The sequence below is a fragment of the Sapajus apella genome, unplaced genomic scaffold, assembly GCF_009761245.1.
Source record: "Sapajus apella isolate SASKATOON/1434 unplaced genomic scaffold, GSC_monkey_1.0 scaffold187, whole genome shotgun sequence".
NCBI lineage: Eukaryota > Metazoa > Chordata > Mammalia > Primates > Cebidae > Sapajus > Sapajus apella.
The window spans coordinates 422234-447317 of NW_022437127.1; the positions used below are offsets into that span (position 1 = coordinate 422234).

Consider the following 25084-nt stretch of genomic DNA (forward strand, 5'->3'; position numbering starts at 1 on the left):
CAAGCATCAAGTAAACAGTTTTAAAAAGTGATTATTAAAAAGTAATTCTTATCATCATCATCACCACATCATCATTATCACTGGGAGTCGACACGGACAGTTCCGCTTATCAGGGATAATGGCGAAGCAAATTAAGGGGGAAAATAACAGGAACAAGACTGTGTCTTTGATGTGAGTTTTAGGTAGTGACACGTCATTTAGCTAGTATTAAGTATGAAAGAAGTCATAATTTATTCTTTACTGCACACCTATGAAGGAATGAGTGATGTGTGTTCACAAAATTTCCATTTTGTAGAGGAAGATTCTGAGGAACAGAGTCTAAACAATCTTCATGAAAAAGTACAGATCTGATTTAGCACCAGTTAGGAGCTGAGCTTCCATTCAGATCCCGTTGTATGGGGTAACTCTTCTGGCCTAGGCAGAGGAGACCTTCTTAGGTCTGTGAGTCCACAGTTTCTAAAAATACGAATGTCATATAATCATCCTGTCATTCTTCTTCCTGGTCTCAATTGGCCCTCCCGATTTCAGGCCATCTGCACATTTGCACATCCTTTGTGCTCCTTTTTGCTCACATTTTATGCCTTCTTTTACCATCTCATTTACTCTGCAAGTTTCAATCTCTCTGGGCTTCCATTTTTCTTCTTTTTTTTAAAGGCAGTGTTATTTCTCTGTCTTTCTCTCTCTCTCTCCACTCCTTTACAGCCCCCACCTCCTCCCTCCACACCAATCAAATTCCTGCTCTTTTCTTGCCATATTCATTATCCTACCTCATCCCCCTCTTATTCCTAGAAAACAGCAGAGACTCAGCCTCCCCTCCTCCAACTCCCAGGTCCACCCTCCATCAATTCCAGCAGCAGCTTGGCAATCAGTAACTTTAGCATCACACTTCACAGCTCTCCTAGTTTACACTACTTGTTACTACTCTCCTTGCTACTGCTCTCTAGGGTTTCTGCTAAAAAAAAAAAAAAAAAAAAAAAAAGCGTCACTTTAAAAATATCCTGGGTACAACTTGAACCTACAGTCCTACAGTTAAGTTTACTCACACATTTACACATTTCATGATTTTATGTTAACTGGTAGCTCAAGTCCATGCTCAATGATGCAGTGAAAGAAGGCTAGATCCTTAGGAAAGCAATTTTTCTCTATTGTAAAGAAGAAAAATCACCTCAATACTCAGCAGAAACCCCAGTCCTGGGGCCACCCACCCTCTTATCTCCCTACTCCCCCAATCTCGAGCTGATGGGACTTTGCTTTTTCCTTTGTCGGGTCATTTATTTCACTCTTCCTGGTGCTCGGATGGCCTGAGTCTGTATGTGTGCACACGTGTGTGGCCACCGCTGTTCCCAAGGGCTCACCTCTCTTCTGCCATTTTACTAGGACACAGGAGGCGGCTGCCTGCTCTGGCTCTCCCTCTTTTTCTCCCTGCCCCCAACTCAGCCTGGGCTTTTTCCTGTCTCTTAACTCCACCAGTGCAGCAGCAACTAGCTGAGAGAGAGAGAGAGAGAGAGAGAGAGAGAGAGAGAGAGAGAGAGAGGAGTGTGTGTGTGTGTGTGTGTGTGTGTGTGTGTGTGTGTCTGCGTGAGCAGCTAGGCCAAGCCTGCCAGCCTGCCTGTCACTGGAGAGTTTTAGTTTGCATTCAGAAGAAAAGAGGAGGGGAGACGAGAGGGGAGGAGGAAAAGGTGGAGGGGGAGGAGTGGGGGGGCGCAGAGGAGGGAGGGAGAATGTCTTGTTTGTGGCTTGTCAGCAATTGCTTGAGACAAGCTTCCATGTGTGAAAGCTACTTGGCATGAATGCCTGGGCCGTACCAAGTGTCACCGCAGCAAGAGGGGGAGTCAGAAGAAAAACAGATCAGACCAGAGCAGACAATAGGCCCCTAAAGTGTTCCCCCTAAGTTGCTTTGATGTTGTCCTGGTGTCTTGATACCAGGAGGCCAGGGATTGCAGGAAAAGGGTCTTTTTTGTCTTCATTCACTTTCCCCCCTCAGTTTCTGAAATGATTCTCCAGAATTTCTCCTCATAAAAAAGGTAAGAGCCCTAACAATTCCTTCTTCGGTGGCAGGCTGGCTCGCCTGTGCCTGGAAGTGGGGGTCTCATTCCTGCGCTGCTCTGGAGGAGCGCTGGGGTCCCGCGATTGGAGCTCCTGCGTTGCCCCTGGAAGTCTTTCAAGGCGCCCAGGGCTGGGGATGGCCCCTCTTTCCAGGGAACCCCAGTAACACGATCTGTGCCTCTGGGTTGGTGGGGGAGAAGGGGTGGATGGAGAGGGGTGGGAGGAGGGTGTGAGGGTGGGAGGGAAGAGAGAGAGAGAGAGGGAGCGCGAGAGAGGGAAGCCTGAAAGAGAGGGAGAGGAGGGCAGAGCCTGCGTTCCGGGAAGCCCAGCCCGGAGCCCGGGGAGGCCTTGCAGGCTGCGAGCGCTGCATCCTCAGGCTGAGCGAGGGCCGGCCGGGGCTCCGCCGGGCGACTACAGAGATTGCATCGAGCTTTGTGTGTGCCAGTGTGCTCGTGGGTCTGCGTGTGCGCGTGGACGTCCCGCACACTGCCCTGGCGCGCCTCGCCGTGAAGGGGAGGCACCCCGATCCGTGGCACCCGAGCCCAGACTCCGAGGAGGAGCGGCGGGGCCGGCACGAAGGCAGAGCAAGGGAACTCTGCCGCCAGACCATCCAGAAACTTTTCCAGTCTCAGGGATTCCTCTGGGCGTAGAGACTGTAGAGTTGTGGGGGTGCCCCGTGCCTCAGTTTCCCCACCTGTAAAATCGAGGGAGGTGATCAGGGATGCTGTATGCCTCCCTGGGATTGAGGGAAACAGAATAGATCACTGTGCCTGAAAGGCGTCGAGAAATCGTCAGCTAAAGATGCTGTGAAATCACAGAGTAGAAGTGTTATCGTTATTCTTGATCATCATCATCGGCGTAATAAAACCATCATTAAAGACACCCTGAGACAAATAGACCCGGGAGCACAGATCAAGTGTCGGAGCATTTCTAAGGAAACAAAAAGCCTTGTTCCACCTGTTGGCTTCTGTCCCTTTCTCTTGTGTCTTTTCCTTAGATTTATTGGCCGATTTGTACAGAGAATGGGGTGGGAGGGGTTGGGTTTTCCCCTTTCCTCCTCCTCGTACATATATTTTTTTAAAGAAGGTCAATGTAAGATGCTTGAGCGAGAAAAGGTGCCTCCTGGTATCGTAGTGTATTCAAGACCTTGTGTTTTCTGGCGCTGGCAGGGCATGCAGACACATCTGTAAACTCTGCCTTGGAGGTTAAAGATTTTTATTGTGGCTTTTAGAGATTAAATGAGATTTATTTACAATTGCTGTTTATCAGAGAGTAAATATCTTACTGTGTGTGTATGAGGCTAAGAATGTAAAGGTTGCTTACTCGCTGGTGGTTTTGTGGATAAAACCTTTTGCTTTTTAAAGTGACATCTTGAGGGATGGACTAGAGGGCTAAAATCACTGCCTAACATTCATCTTCAATATTTTTTTGAAGAAAAAAAATGTCTGTTTATTTTCTTGAATTGTGGATTTCCTTTATTCTGTTCTTACACAGTGATTGTTTAAAGGCTCTCAGTTGTCGCTCACTGAATTCTCTGGGGGAATTCTGCTTTCTTACCTAATTCTAGGTTTTCTGTGACTCTGCTACTTGTCCAAAAAAATCTGTAAAAGTCTAGGAGGCTGTGCCTCCTTCCATTCTAACTGCAAATGTTTATCAGACTGACTCCCCGTGATAGCTGGAGATTGAAGCGAAGGACCAGCCCTGGTTGAGAATATTTATGTGCTTCTCACAGAGGCCTGGCAACCTGACTTCTGAGTATGGGAAAAGCTGAAGGAAAGCCATTGGTTGGCCTGGGTCTGGCAAGAAGTTCCCCCTACATTTAATGTTTTATTGGAATAAAGCCATATTTTATATATCTATGAAAACGTAATTATTTTTTACTTTATAGGAAGAGATCTTACCATGGTTTGTTTCTGACAAGATTTCAGGGTCCAGATATCTTCCTAAAATGTTAGAATTTAAGGACTGCAAGGAAAAAGAAGGCTTATTCATCATGTTATATTTGAGGATGTTAAGGTCCAGGAGACATGGAGCTGATCTAAAGGGGCTCATCAGAGCTGTGGCAGCATCTGGACCGCACCCTGGGGCTCAGAGTACCCTGAGGGTCTTCACACCAGCTCCCCTGACCTCACATCCACATTTGATTTTACACATTTTAGCCCTTGGCCAACCAAAGAGAGACAGCTTTTGTAGTTCTGCTTGCTGTGCTGGGTTACAGCAGCACGCTCTGCCCTGCTCATGTTATAAAACGGCATAAATATGGCAGACATGGGTCCACAACATGAATTTGCACAAATTCATTCATGTATTCATGTGCTCATTCAACTACTATTTTGGGGGTCTTTACAGCAGGCAAATGCTGGGCACTGAGGATGTAGGAAAGAGAAAGGCGGATATACCACTGCCCTCAGGGAGCTTACAGTCTTGTCGGTGTGATCAGCATTAACCACATGGTCACACAAATCGGTAATCATGATACTGATAACACATATTGAACAGGATGCAGGTATTATGACGGGCTGCATGGAGTTGCATAAGTTATTGACTCAAAGTGTGTCACGAGACAACAGCTAACTATTCTCTTTCTCTTTGTGGCTGAGCTCTTCTAGGCCCAGCCAACCTCCTTTCCACTGGTGGCATTCCTATTCACACAGAGCTCAGCAACTCCAAAAAGCAGAACATTCTCTTCCCCTCTCTCCCCTTCCTTCACTCTCTGTCTTTTTCCCAGCACACAGAACACCACACAATATCTGCTAATCCTCTACACGTGCGCTATGAAGTAGCTTCCCTCTTGCAGTGAGCAGTCGAACATTGTTACCTGGGTAATTCATGTTGACTCTGGTTAGTGAGATTCTGATCTTGTTTTACTGATTCCATACTAAACACTCAGCTGTAAGAAACACCGCCATTATCAGTGTCATCTTGAAATTCCAAAGACAGTATAATAAAATGACCTTTCCTACCCCTCCCAATAAGGACACATAGAGGGAAAAAAATTTAAATACCTTTTCAGCAGACCTCATGCTGATTGAGTTACTAAAATCCTACTGGTTTAGTGATATCAAAGATAGAACCTTTTTTTCCCTCTCTCTCTTCCTATTTGTGGTCTTTCTTGGAAAGAATAGAGCGTATGGTTGAAATGCCAGTCATTTCCATGGAGGCAGATTTGTGTTAATGTTGGCATCACCATTTTCTACATTGTGTCTTTCTGTAGTACTCAGAGGAGTGTTGTCTTCACTGTTGTCAACCCATCTTTTTTTTTTAAGATTAATTTAATAGTTTTTTTAGAAGACAGACATGCCTACCCACACATAAATCAAAGGTTTGATGCCTGTACCTTGGGAACCCACACACATCGTGTGGTTAAGTCGTGTCATGAGCAAAATAAGAGTCATTTCTACGTACCCAGCATTGTCACACAGGGATGTGCCCAGCCCACGTTGCAGCAGGAACGTAAAGCGGAGCTTGCCAGCTCGCTGAGGTCTGCATTTGGCACCTGTGGCCAAGGCCTCCTCCTCTGAGCGGTGTGCACTTCATTGGCAAGGCTTCGATCACTTCCGACAGACTCTCCCCCCACCCCAAGCGTGTTACTCACTGGGGAGCCGCCTCCTGGGGAGGCGGTCTGAGTTGGCATTGGAAGAGTCATCCAGAAAGAAAGAGAAGTAATGTGAGTGGGGAGCTGAGGAGTGAGTAAAACAAGGATCCACTCAGAGGAAAGGTTTAACAGAACTGGAGAGCCGGACAGCAGTGATACAGGTCATCCTTAACTCTGGGGGAAGAAAACCGAAGATTGTTATGACATTTAAAAGGATGCGGTGTGTAGGTACTCTGTATAAATAACAATTCTAGGGTTTCTAGTCCTGCTGAAAATAAAACCAACACAACATGCAGGACATTCCCAAAACTCATTAGTTACAAATACCGCTTTTGCATGTAGCTTTGCTGAAGGGGATTTTGTAGTTTTTCTATTCCCAAGAGACATCAATATAAGATGTACAATGGAAATGTTCTCCATTCCTTTTGAACCTTGACATTTTAATGCACTCTAAAATATCTGCTTAGTCCTCTGTTATAACAGTTCTGTGAATTAAATAGTACTGTTATCCTTCTGTTATATTTGAGTAAGGTTATGTGACTCACCCAAGGACTCACAAGAAAATGAGGGATGAATCTGTTAGCTAATTAAATCTCCCTGTTAGACCATCTCTGCAAGAGATGAGAAGCAGAGAACAGAGGCAATCACCCTGACATTCAGATTAAAGGTATTGTGTTGACGTGGCATTAAAATAATTGCCTTAGTTTTGCCGTTTCCTCCCCCTTTTTTAAAAAAAAGACTAGGATTTAGAGTGTTGATCCAAAAACAGGGATCCCTAGTTCTAGTTTAACAATGACATGTTTCCTACAAAATGCAACGGACCAGCTTCTAGCTTTGCTGTTGCCAGTCTACAGCCTAGAAATCCCCATTCTACTTCTCTGGACCTCTTAGAATGAGGTAATCAGACTAAATGTCTTTAAGCTTACTTCCAGCTCTGCTATTCAGTACTTTTCTCATTCTGAGAGTACGATACTTCATGAATCTGGTCTTTGGTACCTTCTATGAAGCCCAATTCAAGAACTGTGGTTAGCAGAGGGGAAAGGGTATTGGGTTTTGTGGATATGTAGAATTCATTCCTATGTATCTATCATACTGCCTATGTTAATACTTTGAAGTGAAAAGCTCGATAGGAAAAAGCAGGATTTTAATTTAAATCTTTTAGGAGAATTTGCCAGTCAGCATGCAGGCACATGTGCAAGAGACTGAAGAACCGTTTCCAAAAGAATAGGCTGCTTTGAATGCATGTCTTCCTGTATAAGTATGAATTTAAAATGGACAGGCACTGGGTGCCTCTCTTAGCTTTGCCGTTCTCACAGGCTTTTTCATAAAAATTGTGTTTGGTTTTTTGTGTTGTGCTCATATGTTGTTTTGAGGATGCAAATAAACAGTTTCAGCAATTGTAGTGCTGATGGTACATGCCATGCGTTTAACACTACGCTTTTGGGGATGACAGGACTCCTGACAATCTTCATGACATGCAACTCCTGAAAGAGATTATTGAAGACTTGCTGATACGTTACATATATATGTGTGTGTGTATAAAACATGTGTGTACATATAGATTATATATGCCTTTTAAGATATGAGTAATAAGCTGCTTCTGAAATGTGATTGAGGGTGAGACAGGGTAGAGAATGAATGATGTTTTCATTAATCATGTCATCTCTGTGAGTAATTCCAAGCACTATTCATTTGAATTGGTTAAATCTTTGAAAAGATGTTAATTTAAAAATTTTACACAATGGCTCTTAATGCAATTTTTAGAACCCCAGAAGAAATTTTCCTGCCATGTTTTAGGAATATCATCTTGCTTGGAGCAAGGAAAACCGGTTCAAGTTGCTTTGATGGTTAGTAAACCACTGAGTCTGTTTTAATTAGTTTTAAGTTTTTTCATCTGGAAAAAAATCGTATGTAAGATATAATTACTTTCTAGCTGGGAAAAGGGGTTTTGCACACTGTATGTAATAATTTTTTGACTTATATTGTTCCTTGATTCTGGGTTGCTTAAAATTCCTGACATTGAATATCTTGCTTAATGTCATAACAATAAGTAGATACATAAGAGAAATGTATTATTAACTTTAAAGATGGGAAAACAGAAATAGTTTAGTGAAGTGGACATGCCAGTAAGACTTTTAGAACATAAGAATGTACTCTGTAGAAATTTGTGAAGCCTTTGGTTACTGATAAATTCTAAACATCATAAAGGAAAAGGAAGGCATATTCTAGATATTATTGTTACCAATCTAATTGTTAATTATCTAAGCAGTTATCCAAAGTATTCTTAAAGTTTCAAAATGCCTTTAGTTTAAAACTTTGGAGAGCGTTAGTAATTGCATGAAAATCACAATCACTCTTTTTCCTGAAAAATACACAAACTCAAAACTACCACTAATGGCATTTGAAGGAAACCAAGCCGTCACTTGCTCAGAAGAGAAACTTACGAACCTTGAGGTAGCCTTTTATCTTGGATAATACTAGGTTTATAGGACTTTCTGTTATCCTTAGGGCTTGTGTAGTTAGTATATGTTTGAGGAGAGAAATTTTGCTGAGAGTCTGTGGACAAGGGACATTTTGAGTTAAGGTTAAGGTCATACTTGCTCTTAAAGATCCCTGGATTGGTGGTTTACATTGCAGACATCTACGACACACTGGAACGTTTAAGGCAACCATAGTCTAAAGAATTCAGGACTTTAACTCCTGTGCCAGTGCCCAGGCTGCTCTCTCTGCCCGGAATGTTTATTTGCCTTATTTTTTCCAAGCCAGCTCCAGCTCCACCTTTCAAGAATTAACGTGGGCATTTCTTCTGGGAAGCTTCCTGGACCCAAATCATGTCGTTCCTGCTCCGCCACCTCCTAGACTGGGTGTGCCATCATGTGGCTCTTATCATACTGCGCTAGAATCATCAGCCTCCTGCTCGCGGCTGTGGCCCCTCAGAGGTTGGGATTGTTTTTTTTGTTTTTCTTTTGGTTTGTTTTGTTTTTGTTTTTGTTTTTTTGAGATGGAGTTTCGCTCTTGTTACTCAGGCTGGAGTGCAGTGGCGTAATCTCGGCTCACGGCAACCTCCGCCTCCCGGGTTCAAGCAATTCTCCTGCCTCAGCCTCCCGAGTAGCTGGGACTACAGGCACGCACCACCATGCCCAGCTAATTTTTGTATTTTTAGTAGAGACGGGGTTTCACCATGTTGACCAGGATGGTCTTGATCTCCTGACCTCGTGATCCACCCGCCTCGGCCTCCCAAAGTGCTGGGATTACAGGCGTGAGCCACTGCGCGGGGCCAGGTTGGGATTGTTTGTGGTTTTTGTACTCCTAATCCCCAGCGTAGGGTGAAACAGAACCAGCAATCAATAAATGTTAGTGAATGAATAAACAGTTCACATTGAAAGAGAGCTTATTAATAAATTCAATTAAATATACATCCAGAGGCTGAGGTGGGAGAATTGCTTGAAACGAGCCTAGGCAAGATAGTGAAATCCTGTCTCAAAAAAAAAAAAAAAGTATAAATACAGTATGATTGACAAGAAGAATCTTAAATTGCAACTTTATGTTGCATTAAAAAAAAGGAAATTTCTCATAGGATATTTGTCTTCTCTTCTGTTGCAAAGAATAAAATACACAATCATAATAAAGCATTTTGTATACTTCCAAATCCTCTCCTTTTCTTTTTTCTTTTCTTTTTCTTTTTTTTTTTCTTTTTTTTTTTTTGAGACAGAGCCTTGCTCTGTTGCCCAGGCTGGAGTACAGTGACGAGATATTGGCTCACTGCAACCTCTGTCTCCTGAGTCCAAGCGATTCTCCTGCCTCAGCCTTCTGAGTAGCTGGGATTACAGGAGGCACCATGAGGCCCAGATAATTTTTGTATATTTAGTAGAGACAGCGTTTTGCCACGTTGGCCAGGCTGGTCTCAAACTCCGGACCTCAGCTTCTCAAAGTGCTGTGATTACAGCCATGAGCCACCACGCCCAGCCTCTTCTTCCTTATGCTCAGCTTTTTTTCCCTAAACCTTTTGTTTTTCATGTTTCCCATTATTGGACCTTGTGATTTCCTAAGAGTTTATTTTTTTACATCAAGGAATCACAGACGATAAATGAGTTAGTTAAGTTTGCCTATTTTACCGTTATTTGTTGATATTTAGATAGTAGCTAAAGAGAAGTTTCTTCTAGCTCAGAAACAGGAAAAATCAAGAGACCTTTGAGAAAGTGCTTAACCATCTAGAAAAGTCCTTTTGGTTGCAAAGAACTGACTCACTCAGGTTTCCTCTGGAAAAGTGACATTCATTGTGAAGATGCTCACAGTGAGAGCCTGCAATCAGACTTAGAAACCTTTTAGGTGCTGAGGCAGCTCTAGGCTCAACCTTCTCTTTCATATCAGTCTAATTCTCTCCCTCTGTGTTTGCCTTACTCAGGCTCCCTTGGATACACACTGGTTTCATCTTCTAGCTTTTTTCTGAGTAACATCTCTCAATCTCAGAGCTTTTTCAAAAAATAATATCTTGCTTAATGTTATCACAATAATATGAAAACAATTTTTTAAAAAAGTCTCAACAACAATTAAAAAAAAAAAGTCTAGGCCAGGCACCGTGGCTCACGCCTGTAATCCCAGCACTTTGGGAGGCCAAGGCAGGCGGATCACCTGAGGTCAGAGTTCGAGACCAGCCTGGCCAACATGGTGAAACCCCATCTCTATAAAGAAAAAAAAAAAAAATATATATATATATATATATATATATAATTTAAAAAATAAAAATAAAAAAGTCTCAACCCCTAATTGTTTCTTCTTTGACTTGTCAAGACCCCCACATCCAGAATCTACTCTCTACTTCCTCTGCTTCGTGGCTTCTTTCTTTCCTTACATTCTTTCAGCTGTAATTTTCACAATTTTCCCTGATAACTGCTTCCGTCTCTCAGAATTCCCTAATTTAGATTCCCAAGAAAGGATCCAATTAACCCAACTCATCTTTTCATTGCCATGCTTTACAGGTTTTTAGCCAGCTTAAGGCTGGAGCTGTCTAAGAGTCAGAAGCTCACCTCTAGTCTAGATGCTGTGTGGTAAAGGGAGACGGGTATGGGTAGAGGGACTGTCACTTGGTATAAAACTGGATTGTCTTTTAGTAGGAACCATGGACGGGCCATATTCGCCATAGCTGATATAAGCCCATTATGGAAGTCTAGGAAATTAAGGCTAACTAGATGATGAAAAATTAAAATTTTCATGGGTGACAATTTGTATAACTGAGATAAAAAGACCATGGGAACAATAGCAAATATGTAACAAAAAGAATTAAAAACTGGGAGAGGGAAGTGTATCAGAGTTAGCTCTTAGATGACTGACGTCATTTCATGTATTCATCAAAAAGCAAGAGTAGGTGAATGGTGAGAGTGAGAATACACTGCCTTGGATCTCAGAGGCTAGTTTAAAAAGCAAGTGTAGTACTGGAATTGGGGACCGGCATGAGGATAAATAGAAACACTGAATTCCATAGGGGAGGTCAAAGCCTGTGCTTTCTTCCTATGCTTCCCTGTTCTGTACTTGATCCAACTTATCTGTAGCTTCTGGAACAGTCTGTCCTGAACTAGTTATGTGACTGTGGGCTGCTTATTTGTTCTCTCTGAAGCTCAGTTCACCATCTGTAAAATAGGGATAATAATTGTTATTTAAATAGCTTGTCTTAAGAATTAAATTAGATGGGATCATATATTTAAAGTGACTGATACACATTACCTGATATGTAAAAGGCACTCAATCAGTTGTAGCAATTATTCTAGAACATACGGAGTAAAGAAATGTTGACAGAACAATGTGCTGGGTAAAATTCCACTTTTTATAGCATTTATTCCTTATAACAATCCTGAGGGACTTGTATTATTATTTCTACTTTATAAATGAGGAGACGATAATAATAATTTTTTCCTATGTGCCACACATTGAGCTAAACTCTTCCAGGTGTTGTCTCATTCAAACTGAGACAGGTGTTATTAATACCTTCATCTCATAGTTGAGGACACTGCGGTCTAGAGAGTGTGACTTGCCCAACATCGTACAATTAGTAAGTGACAATTAGAGTGTACGTCTGTCTAAAGTTAGGACGGTCTGACTGCAAAGGATTTCCAAAGTCACGTAAGTGCTGAGTCAAGATTCAGGTCTTGTTAAAGGCAGTTATTTCTTCGGTTCACAGCCAGAGGTACATGCTGATTGAATGAAGGGTAGTGGCAGGCATGCACCTATAAGGGTCTCGCGTCGGAATCTGAGTGCCGTGGTGAGACAAGGGTAAGTCGTTTTGGATAGGATACCGTTATGGTTTGGCTGTTCCCTCCAAAACTTATGTTCAAATTTAATTGCCATTGTGACAGTATTAAGAGGTGAGACCTTTAAGAAGTGGTGAGGTCATGAGGCTTCACCCACATGGATTAGTGCTGTTATCTTGGGAGTGGGTTAGTCATGGGGGGAGTGGGCTTCCAATAAAAGGATGACTTTGGCCCCCATTTTCCCTCTGCCACATGTTCGATCACCATGTGATGCCTTCTGCTATGGAGTGACCCTCACCAGATGTGGTCCCTTGATCTTGGACTTTACAGAGTCTAACAAATACATTTCTTTTCTTTATAAATGACCCGGTCTGTGGTATCCTATTACAGCAGCAGAAAACAGACTAAGGTATAGATTTTTTTTTAAGTTTTAGTAATTCAAATATGTCAAAATAAGTTCTCTGAGACCTGAGGAAGTGATTTCACAAACATGATATATATCTATTGTATGTTAGGCAATGAAAGAGAGCTTGGCATTGTGGGGTGCAAGGTGATGGAGGCTTGAATCCCTGCCTTTAAGGTGCTTTCATCCTGGTGGAAAGAGACTAATTCACAGAACTAATTATAAAGCATATAGCAATGGATCAAAAGAACGGTGGTAGTCATCGGAGAGAACAATTAATTTGGTGGTGAAGGGAATAACGGTGGAAGGAATTGGGAAAGGCATCACAAAGGAGATGGCATTTGCAATGGTCCTTGAGGGGTGAATGTGGAAGTACTAGAAGTCTTCTATAGTTTGCTTTTTCTTCACACCAGTGGTTTTGTAAAGGGTGCTATAAAGTAGCATTATAACGACTAAATAATAGATTGAGGCCAGGCACAGTGGCTCACGCCTGTAATCCCAGCACTTTGGGAGGCTGAGGCGGGCGGATCAACTGAGGTTAGGAGTTCAAGACCAGCCTGACCAACATGGTGAAACCCTGTCTCTACTAAAAAATACAAATTACCTGGGCATGGTGGCACACACCTGTAATCCTATCTACTCAGAGGACTGAGGCAGGAGGATCACTTGAACCTGGGAGGCAGAGGTTGTAGTGAGCCGAGAGCATGCCATTGCACTCCAGCCTGAACAAAAAGAGTGAAACTCTGTCTCAAAACATTGAAAAAAGAAAAAACAACCAAAAAAATAGATTGACAGATAACAATGCTTTCAAAGATTACTTTCTTTGAGTGAAAGTGGAGAAATATCTACTCTTACTAACTATAAGAATATGTTGGCATTTTCCTAGTCTGTACTTACACAGAGTTCTGTTGAAGAAATCACAAAATGGAGTACCCTGTTCTGTGCTTTCTAGATTTGGGTTCTAGGGTTGTACTGAAATCTAACAAGGGCCTGTGAGTCCCTGGCGTGACCATATGGGACACTGCTGTAAGTTCTTGCATAGCACAAAGGAGTTCTAAGGTACTGACAGATGGGTCATTTATTCATCTACTCTTTGATTCGAGATTTTAGTCTGTGGTTGGGAATATCCTTTTTTTTTTTTTTTTTTACATGAAATTCCAGGCTTTCTGGATGTGGTGGGTTTTTTGGCATCAGTCGTAATTTAAAACATTCTGCCTTGTCTCCGTAAGTACATCCATGATTGGTGGTCAATGTATTTTAGTGGTTGTTTCTGGTTGTTCATTATATTGAGTTTCCACATCCTAGTCTTGTTTAAAGAGGGCCTAATAGACATCTTCTGAATTATGGACTTTATTCACTTGCTGTGACAAAGCGCATACTCGTCTTTACACTGTAAGGTAAAACCCCAGCTAAGATCTCTGGTTCTGTTTTGCTTTGGTTGTTTGCTCAGCTTCTGTCTTCCCAAACTCTGCAAATGGGCAATGAGAAGACTCCTCCTTCTTTCAAGATCTGGCTCAAATGTCACTTTCTTCAGAGTCTTTCTTAATTCCTAGGGCCAGAGGACTCTTGTGTCCATGTTATCTTCTACTTTGCTTAGAACGATCATATTAGAGCTGTACCTGTTCACTATCACAAATCCCTTAATAGACAGTAAACCAGAGCGTAGGGATTTAGGTCCTATTCACTCTGCTTCCCCTAGAGCACCCAGCAGAGTCCCTCTCCTTACACGTGGTTGTGCTCAGTGACGTTTACTGAACTCAACTGAACTGAATTCTTGGCTTCACTGGATTTGCTTGGCGTATGGTAACATTAATATCTGTGCCCCAGTTCCCCTTTGGAGAAGAAATGCTGCCTTAAAACTCAAAAGCATCAGCCAGGCGTGGTGGCTCACGCCTGTAATCCTAGCACTTTGGTAGGCCCAGGTGGGCGGATCACCTGAGGTCAGGGGTTCGAGACCAGCCTGACCAACATGGTGAAACCCCGTCTCTACTAAAAATGCAAAAATTAGCTGGGCATGGTGGCGCACACCTGTAATCCCAGCTACCGGGGAGGCTGAGGCAGGAGAATCCCCTGAACTCAGGAGGTGGAGGTTGCAGCGAGCCAAGATTGTGCCATTGTACTCCAGCCTGGGTAACAGGAGTGAAACTCCATCTTGAAATAAATAAATAAATAGCATCTTAACTGATTTTGGGATGAAAGACACCATGTCCTATAAACAGTAATTGTAATTACTATTAATAAGCATCATTAAAATAATATGAACTGATAGGATTACTTCCTTTGCTTGCTTTTGGTGGCAGAGTTAGCAGGCTTGATAAACTAACTGATGTTTTCCATCTTTAACATCTACGACTTTTTGAAATTGTATATAGACAAGTGCAAACTAATGTACACTGGAAGGAGCAATTGAAACAGCTCATACTCACTGGTGGGCTCTGAATTACTCTACTTGTAAGTGCTCGGGAAAAAGATCTCAGATTCATTGTGGATTGCTCAATGGAGACATCTGCTCACTGTGCAGCAGCAGTCAGAAGAATGAATGAGATATAATAGGCTGTATTAACTTTGAGAATGGGATAAAGAATAATGCAGAAAATAATATAGTGTGCATAATTTGGCATTGACTATTTCTGTAATTACAATAAAACATTTTAATGATATACATTGATGTTATGACTTCGCCTTAAAATCGGAATTCAGCATTGGGTCCTTTCATTTCAACGAAAACAAAGCAGAAATACAAAGGATTCCGAGAAAAACAACAGACAGTCTCAAAGACATACAGGGATTTGCCTGTAACGAGAAACTGAAAAGACAAGGACATTTTAATTTGGGTAAAGGGAAAAATGACATTGTATAATTTTATTTAAAATTAATGAAAATTTCAGAAAATTGCTAGAGCTGGCTTGTGTTTATCCTTGGTAATGGAGGTCAGAGATAGGCAGGATAATTGGAATCCTTGATAATCTCCAATCCTCATTTCAGTTATTAGTTGCAGATCCTATCCTACCAGTAGTTTTAACAAATGAACAAATGTAACACAAGACACGACCGCTCAGGGTTTGTGAAGCGAACAGCTCATGAGAACAGCAGCCTGGGCCATCGAGAAGTCCACAGAATTTGGAAACAGGTGACCTGGTTTCTAGTCGTTGCTTCCTATTCATTGTCTGCACAACCTTGAATGAATGAAGCGTTTAATTTCTATGAGACCAGTTCCCACATCTGTAAAACGGAGCTCATGGAAATACTTATGTTACAGGATTGTTGGGAGAACAGAGTGAGCTAGCTGGAAGTGATGGCCGGACTGCACTGGGCGATGCTGAGTATTGGTTGTCGAGGGTGATTCCACGTGCAGCCTCAGGGGCTGACATAGCTCCCGGTCTCTCGTGCTCACACCGCACCTTTCTTTCTCTTCAACATCCTACTTCTTCTGTTCTTGGCAAGAGATTTTAGAAGAAGTATAAAACATTTTCTTTGTCTCCAGAATCCCCGTTTCTACTCCCTTGCTCCCAGAAAGCCTTAAAATAATTTTGCACGTATTTTTATTAATGCACGATTAATTAGAGGTCATCGCATGTAATCTTCACAGCAGCCCCTTGAGGTGGGTACTGCGATTATCCTCATCTTTCAGATGCAGACCCTGAGGCATAGAGGGCTTGTTTAAGAACACACAGGGATGGCAGACGAAAGAGTCAAATTGATGCTATCATGCCTCTGAGTTGGTTTACAAAGTCTAGAAAACTGAGTTATGTGACTGTACTGATTTCTCCCCTGGGAAGTGACTGGCTTTCCTTATTGCCCAAGGAACTCCTACTCTATACTTTGGCACCAACTCAGGACTCACCTGGCCCCTCTCTTCCCCTGTAAGAGATCATCTCGTTTGCCTTCACACCCTGTATTGTAGCTTTTAATGTATTATTTGGTTAACAACAGCAGAAACCCTTATACCCAATTCAATTAATAATTAGTGATTTAGTTGAACAAGTTAGTCAAGGCAGGAATCATACAAAATGATGAAATCATACCTTAAGCTTTTATTTTAACTTAAAACATGCCTCAAGTTGTTGATGCTGGGCTAAGACCTCATCTTTGGAGTTGAAGGCCTCCCATTAGACTTCTGAATTTTCTTTCTTATATAAGTCAGACCTCGGAGGCTTTCCCAGTCATTGTTGTCCTGGGTTCTTTAAAGTGGAGCAAGATCTTAAAGGCATTTGTGAGACAATCAGATTTTCCCGATTTCGTGATGTTTTATGTTTGGATTGCGCATGCCTAAGCTGACAGCACATTTTTAGTAATTCACTTTTAAAGGCTTTTCTGAGCATTCACTTTAGATCTTATAGAAACAACATCTCTTTGCACTCATATTTCAGTACTTTAAGTTAGTTTAATTACAATAGCAGAAAGAACTAGCATAAATGGGCTTGGGAGCAAACACTGACTCTTGGTGAGCAGACAGCTCCACTGGTGGGAGCAATGGCATACAGGTGTCCTAGAGTATCTACTAGCAGTGAGGCTCAGCACATCGTGGGCCGTATGTCTTTACGTTTCTTCATTTATTTCTTAATGTATTTTTTTGAGACAGGGTCTTGTTTGACCAGGCTGGAGTACAGTGGCACAATCATGGCTCACTGAAACTTTGACCTCTTAGGCTCAAACAATTCTCCCACGTCGGCATGAGTAGCTTAAACTACAGGAGTACATCACCACACCTGGCTAATTTTTAATTTTTTTTTGTAGAGACAGGCCCTCACTATGTCACCCAGGCTGGTCTCGAACTCTTGGGCTGAAGTGATCCTCCCACCTCAGCCTCCCAAAGTGCTCTGATTACAGGCATGAGCCACTGCACCTGTCCATCTTTACATATAAGGAGGGAATGGAAATCACAGATTAGTCACTTAAGCGCTGGTCACTTGAGACCGCTCCTGCTCAATATGACAGCCGTTTCATGTCTTTGCCATAGATGAATGCCTTGAAGGTCTAGCTTTTATCTTTCTAGTTAGTCCCAGAACCTAGAGCGGTGATGGGTATACGGTGAGCCCTCACTGACCATTGACTGATTAGCTAATTGGTCATACCAACAAAAACAAAGCTAGGCTTTGCCACTGCACATCCTCTGGTGGGGGTACCAAGCAGCAATCCACTGTCTAGAAGCTGAACAAGGGAGGAAGAGACAGAGACAGATCTAGCAAGTGAATTTCTAATATTGCTGCAGAATAAGATGATGTATATGGTTAAATAGTTTAACAATGTAAGGCAGCTGTAAGGAATATGACTTTATAGTAATATGTAATTAACCTGGGTAACTCACCAGCACAAAATAACAGTACACAACATGTTTGGCAACATTTTATAATGGATTAGATCCATTCTTGTGTGAGGGGAAAAATCCTCATTTACAACCATGATATCTGAGCACAAAAAGTCTTTCTGATGATTGTGTTCAAGGCCAGCCAGATCAAGAAAAAATTTCCCTCACAGATATATCCTTGCAGCTTTGAGTTTATTATCTGTTCCTGTGACAAAGTAAAGCATCTTGTATTGAGCACCAGTAGAGGAAAGAAGTCAGATCTGAATGTTATTCAACTTGACAGAGACATTCTGTGGTAAGTGATTGGTTTGGAAGATAGGGGTAAAGGCTTGGTGATCGCAGGGATACCCTCTTCCTGAGCTAAAGCAGGCAAATACATTTAGCCTTGTGCTCAATAAATGAATTTCACTTTGAACTAAAATACAGTGAGCAAGCAGAGTTGGAAAGTTGTAGAATATTTACCCGACCATAGGAAATGGGATAGAAAGAAAAAATATGTATATATATTTTATATATGTATGTGTAGAATAGAAACAATCTTCCATAGGATCCGATGGGTGCACACTTTCTCATTAATTTTCCATATTGGGAATCTGTGATCTCCTTCCAATTATTAATTATTTAGGACCCCCCTGTTCCTCTAGAGGTTGTGAAGCAGTTATCTAGAAAACGAAGGATGAAATTAACATTGTACTGAGCACTCATTGTGTGCCAGCCATTATGATAATTATTTAATATATGTCAGCATATTCCTTTGAATATAAGTTGCCACTGATTTTTGTAAGACCCGCATTACTTTATGTGCCACTACGAAAGAAAAAAACACACCCAAACTGTATGTATACTGTACATGCCACCAATATTAAAAATGCATCTTCATTTCAGATGTGAACAAATGTGCATCTTAGAATCAGTGAGATGTGGTATGTCATTTAATTATCTCAACAACCCTTAAACTAAGTAATAATATGGGTAGATGAAGAAAGTAAGGCTCAGAGAAGTCAAGTAATTTGCCTAAAGTCAAACAGCAGGTAAGCGTCAGAGCTGGGGTTTGACCCAGATCAGCCTGCCTCAAAATCCAGTATGCTGTCCTTGGTACCATGCTGCTGACTCAAATCAGCACTTGCCCAGAGCTCAGAGCTAAATAAATACATAAATAAATGCATGGTGTTCTACTAAAAGCATTTATCTTTGGAATTCTCTCCCAAAGACCTTTCCTCAGAGGAAACTGTGGATGACTCTAGAGCCAATGGCCGCCATGGATTTCTAAGAGTAGGAGATCTTGAGTTCCTTGGTCTGGTCTCCCTCTGGCGTCAGATAATGCCTGCTGCCCCCATCAACCGCAAGGAGCCACACATGCTCCGTGGACGCACAGTGGGCTTTGCTTTTATCTACTTGTGGGTCCGGGTTGTATCTGTGGAGACATGGATAATGAGCCTTATACATCTTACCATGACATGGTCCTTCCTGTATTTGAAAACAGGTGTGAGCCTCCCCGCAAAGACTTCTTTTCTCCTGGTGGGTCATTCTGAGTTCCTTACAGGGTGTGATATAGAAATCTCTCTTTATCTCCAGCTACTGTACTGAATGCACTTCAGTTTGTCTGTGGTCCTTTTAAAGAGAGGCATTCAAAATTGACTGAGGGGCTCCACATGGAGCAGGTGAACCATCACCTCCTTGCTTTGGGCCATGCTTCTCTGGGTGCAGCCTGAGAGTGCATTTGATTTTTCCAGAGCCTCATCACATAAGTATAAACTCCTCCCCCTGCTTCATCTCCTTTCCTCTCGCCTTCTCTCCTCTTCCTTTGAAACACATGCTGCTATGTAGGCACCTTGGACTTCTGTACTTTTTCTGTTGGGCTTAAATTATCTCTGCTTTATCACTTTCGAAATTTGTCTTGTTAGAATTGATATTTTGAAGGTTTCTTTTCCTTTTTTGTTTTAGGTCATCTCTCTTAATTTTTTTTTTCTTTACCAGGAAAGTCAGTGATCTCCTAATTTTGTAACATCCTCAAATGAGATTTTTGAAAGTATTTTCTATAGCTTTAACCAAATCATTGCTATATCAATTGAGCAGGACAGGCTCAAAGACAGAGCTCTTTGGGAGGTCATAAGAAATCTTTTAGTTGTTCCGTTACCAATCCATCAGATTCCTCTGTCATCAGCCTGTATTTCTCTACCTTGTCTATAAAAATAGCAGTTGCTACTTTGGGAGGCCGAGGCGGGTGGATCACGAGGTCAAGAGATCGAGACCATCCTGGTCAACATGGTGAAACCCCGTCTCTACTAAAAATACAAAAAATTAGCTGGGCATGGTGGCGCGTGCCTGTAGTCCTGGCTGGGGCAGGAGAATTGCCTGAACCCAGGAGGCGGAGGTTGCGGTGAGCTGAGATCGCGCCATTGCACTCCAGCCTGGGTAACAAGAGCGAAACTCCGTCTCAAAAAAAATAGCAGTTGCTTTATATGTGCCATTCCATTCAAACTGAAAAATTTCACATATCAAGTACTTTCATTCCTGTTTTAGGCAGACCAAACTTTAGATTGGTGAAGCAGTTTGCCCAGAATTTCCTTGTTTGTTAAAAGCAGAATCAGAATTTGCACCCAAGTTTTCATGTCCCTTCTCTTCTGTCACGGTTGTACCCATTGTGCATTACCTTGATGAAATGCAGAGATGGTATTTTTACCTCATTTTCCTGGACCGCAAGACAGTGCTTTGGACCCCAACGAGCCAAATGGTATAATAGAAATGTACTCTCCTCCTTCTTCCTTCACAGCAAGCAAGAGAGTGAATACCTCACCCTAGTCTAAGGACAGTACTCACACCCTTACCTTCCCCACCGGCTTCTTTTAGAAACAGATAGAAAAATAGTATTTGGGAAAGAAGATTCTTTCTCCGGGCTGTCTGAGCAATGGAACAGTAGTTGGGTTCTGAAGGCCAGGAACTAAGACCCAGAGAAAACAGAGACTTTCAGAAGCCAGGAAAATGCTGGTTACCGAAACTCTTGGAAACCAGAGTTAGAAAGACTGGCCGTCACTCTCTTCCTCTAGGATATGCTAAGAGGACTTCATGTTACAGAATAAGTACAGACTGTTGTCAAGTTAAAAGAACAGAACAGGAAAAGAACATAAATGAGGCGGGGAGCCACTCCTTTTCTTCAGACCGCAACTGTTATCAAGCTTGTCGGTAGGCAAGGCGTGTGGGATAGATGAAATTCACGAGGAGCGGTCGCCCAAGGTGAGTGTCAGATGCCACGTTTCTCTCTCACTGAGGGGCTGATCTTTGATGGATTCCTTAAGCTTTCAGGAGGAGTCTTAACTACTAAAAAGGAATAAGGCCAGGCGTGGTGGCTCACTACTGCAATCCCAAGGTGGGTTGGGGGGATTGCTTGAACCTAGGAGTTTAAGACCAGCCCTGGCAATGTTGTGAGATCGCGTCTTTATAAAAACACATACATACCTAATTTTTTTAAAGTAATAAAAACAAGGCATCCTTACTTTATGGAGCATCATGATTCTCAGACATAATAACAGATGGCTTACAATGTACTCACAATATGTGTAATTTAAATAACGGGGACATCTAGGTATCCTTTGATTCATAAGGAGAGTCAAGATCAGCGCCTGAAGCAAAAGATACTGAGTGAGGAAAAGTTTCCTTCTTGCTTTCAAAGCAAATGTCATACCCATTTTCTATGTAAACAGAAGTCTTTGCTCCATGAGGAAGTTCATTCACTATCTTTGTTCCAAAGCAAAGTCACTTAAGATAAATGAACTTACCAGTGCAATTGATTGAGGTAAACCCCAACACACAGTTTAGTCTTTCTGGAATGCTAATATAGAACAGCAAAGAATTAGGGAATTAACTGAAACTTTTATCTTTTTTTTCTGAAAAGGAACTGCTCAACTCAAAATTAATTGCTAAGGGAAATGGTTTTACATTATTTCCCATAAACCTACCATGGGGATTGAAGGACCATGGGTAGTGGAGAGGCACAGACACGGAACCTATGTCCTAGGGCACTGTTAACACCGTGCATAATTTTCAGCAACTCCCAAGTGACTTTTTCTGACATCCATTCCATGTAAAACAATGGAAACCTATTTCCAGGCTTATTTGTGTTTCCCAGGGGCCCTTACATGCCTCTGTGAAGATTAAAGGGCTAGACCCTTCTTATTCCCTCTTATGATTATTCATAATTTTCTAAAATCATCTTATTGAATGATACAACACAGAGATGAATTTTAGGATCTGTTTGTCTATGTGTTCACTTGCTCATTTATTCTTTAACAAATATTTATCAGGCACCTCCTTCACGTCATGTTCTCTGCTAGGAACTTAATAGGCATAAAAAATGAATAAGATTCAGTCCCCATCCTTAAGGAGCTCACAATTTAATAGGGGCATAAGACATGTACACAGATCACTGTAATACAAAGAATACAATAAATGCCTTAAAGAGATTCAGACAGAATCCTGGTGGGAGGTTCACATCTAGTCAGAAAGAGCAGAGAAAGTATCATGGAGATGGTATCATTTCACTCTGGGGATTGACTCGTATAGGAGCTCAACAGATGTTATTGGAGGAAATGTCAATTCAGACCCAGAACGTGGCATAAATAAAAAGACTCATGATCCAAGGAGAGGAAGTAAAGCAGTTTGCCCGGAACGCAGGATGTATTAGGCAAATGTGGAGAAGAAATAGGACAGCAAGTCAAGATACCTGGGAGAGCATCTTAAACAGTGGGTTAGAGAATTCGAATTTTGTCTTGGGTCCTGGGGAGCCATTAAACATTCTTGAGCAGGAAAGTGACATATGCAGGCCTTTATTTTTGGAAGACATAGTCTGACAGTGCTGCATGGGTTGGATGGTATAAGGGTCAGAAGACCAGTTTGAGAGTTATGAAGTAATTCTGGGAAGAAGTGATGAGGACTTGAATTAGAGTGATGGCGATAGAAATGCAAAGGGGAGTTGAGCTTCAGAGGCACTACTGAGGCTGACTCGGTGGGATTTGGGAAAAGACTGCATGGAGGCAGGGAGAGACTCACATGTGACTACGTAACTGGCAAATAATGATGCTCAAGAGAAACCGGGTGCGGGCTCTTGCACATCTGTACTTAGGAGCGTGGACGGGGGGTGGCAGGATTAGGAGTAATCTTTTTAAAAGGCAAATCAAATCTCATTGCTGTCCCACTTAATATAGAAATGGCTTTCCACTGTATTTAGAGTAAAATCCAGACCCCTCACCATGGCTTGGTAGAAGCCCTACACGATCTGGTCCCTGCTTTTCTCTGACCTCATCTCTTTTTTTTTTTTATTTTTTTTTTTGAGACGGAGTTTCTCTCTTGTTACCCAGGTTGGAGTGCAATGGCGCGATCTCGGCTCACCGCAACCTCCGCCTCCTGGGTTCAAGCAATTCTCCTGCCTCAGCCTCCTGAGTAGCTCATCTCTTAAAACGCTCTCCTTTGCTTCAGGTTTAGCCACACCGGCCTTTTTTCAGTTCCTCAAATGCACTGAGTTCATTTCTGCCTCAGGGCCTTTGCATTGGCTGTAGCCTCTGCCCAGAACACTCTGCCCTCAGGCCTTCACATGGCTGGCCCCTTCTTGTCAATCAGGCCTTAGCTTAAATGTCACCTCTTCAGATAGCTGTTCCTGACCAGTCAATTCTGATATCCCTCGCTCACAGCCACTCTTTATCACATGGTTCTGCTTTTTATTCTTCACAGCACTTACTAAAATCTGAAATGATCTTATTTATTTGTTTACGTTGTTTATGTCAGCTCCTCCTCACCAAAATAAGTCCCTAGAGTTTGTCTTGATCATTGCTGTGCCCTGATTATTAGAACAGAGATGGCCGGGCACGGTGGCTCACACCTGTAATCCTAGCACTTTGGGAGGCTGAGGTGGGTGGATCACCTGAGGTCAGAAGTTCAAAACCAGCCTGGCCATCATGGTGAAACCCCATCTTTAAATAAATAAATAAATAAAAATAGAACCAAGACTAGCACATACAAGGTACTTTATACATACTTATCGAATGGATGAATAAATGAGTGGGTGTTGGCTTCTCATGTGGGTCTAATAACATTCAGGTAGACATCAACGACTTTTAAAACCTGTGATATCCATCCAACTTAACCTTCAGTGTCCAAGTGAGTGTCCTTTGTCCTCCTGAGATCATCTACTTGGTAAACTTTAGCTGAAATGCTACCACGACTGAACTCACTGTTGGAATCCCTATTTTACAATTGCCTATAGAGTCGGCGCCACTTTAATAATGTAGAATATTAACAACTACTACTCATTACACGGTTGTACCAAGCACCATGCTAAGTGCGGTCACACATTCTCTCATTTAATCCGCTTTGTCATCCTGTAAAACCAGTGAAATGATTCTCCAGTGTTGCAGTTGAGGAAGCTGAGACTCCGAAACGTTAAATCCTTTGAATGGTGGCAGATCTGAGGTTCAAGTTCAGTCTGAGTGGCTCCAAAGCTGGCATGTTAACCACTTTGCAGCATTCTAGGAGGAGTGGGGGTGAAGGGCGAGAAGCTTCACTTCCTTTACGCGTGGATGTGACTTGAAAACAGCCAGCAGCTATAGAACAGATTCGTGGTTGCGCCCCCTACAGGCCTGCGATCTCACTAGTAAGTTTCTCAACGATAAAATGAGGCAAAGAACGTTCTCTCTTAGGATTGTTCTGGTGAGTGTAATCTGTAAAACACCTGGCACATTGTGGGAAAGTAAGTTTTTGCTCCCTTTCGTTTTGCATAAGAGACACAAGTAGCTCTTGATTCGATCAGGGTTTGATTATCTAGTTGGTGGATTATTAAGCCCCTGGCATTTTCTCATCTTTTCTATTATCATATTTAGTATTTTATAAATTGTTACCATTTCCATGTTGAAGTCAGGCAAGGTGAGGGATAGGAGGTTGTACTGTCTGTGAAAGGAACTGGAAAAATATAATCTGAAGTGATTGGTTCAAATTACTGCTTTATTATGTTTGGAGTCTGAGACCTTGGGGAAAACGTCTGGGTCTCAATTTCCTCAACTGTAAAATGAGAAAATATTACTTCTCTTCTACATCCTGAGAGTTGTTTTGAGGATCAAACTGTAGCTGTGAAAGACTTTGGAAGAGCATAAAGTTATACACAACTATAAGGTACCATTATCATTGCCTGCATTGTGAAATGAGAGTCTATCCTTCATTTTAGAAGGTCTAAAAGAATAAATGTGTTCTATTTGTGAACTGCCTAAATTAAACCTCTGCCATCCTTTATTCTTCTATTGAAACACTTCTCAAACCACACTCTTCTTCTTTTATCTTTATATCTGAAGTCTGGCTTAGCTAAAGTTGATCTCTATCTGGTCCAATATGGTAACCACTACCTATATATGACCATTTAAATTTAAATTAATGAATAAAAAATTAAAAATTCAGCTCTTTAGTCACACTAGCTTAATTTCAAGTACTCAGTAGCCGCACGTAAC

At 42.0% G+C, this 25084-nt stretch overlaps 1 protein-coding gene and 1 long non-coding RNA gene across 2 annotated transcripts in view; one reads left to right on the plus strand and one right to left on the minus strand.

Annotated features, from left to right (window-relative positions):
• Positions 1-1717: 1717 nt before the first annotated feature.
• Positions 1718-25084, plus strand: part of BCL9 (BCL9 transcription coactivator) — an 86477-nt gene continuing 63110 nt past the window's right edge. Inside the window, 1 exon segment of the mRNA XM_032268927.1 lies at positions 1718-2024. The gene's annotated coding sequence lies outside the window, so the exon portion shown is untranslated.
• LOC116543410 lies at positions 16058-23918 on the minus strand. Its single transcript, XR_004265566.1, has 3 exons — positions 23906-23918; positions 19429-19434; positions 16058-16140 (listed from the first exon to the last, which is right to left on the minus strand). It is a non-coding gene; the product is annotated as an uncharacterized LOC116543410 (long non-coding RNA).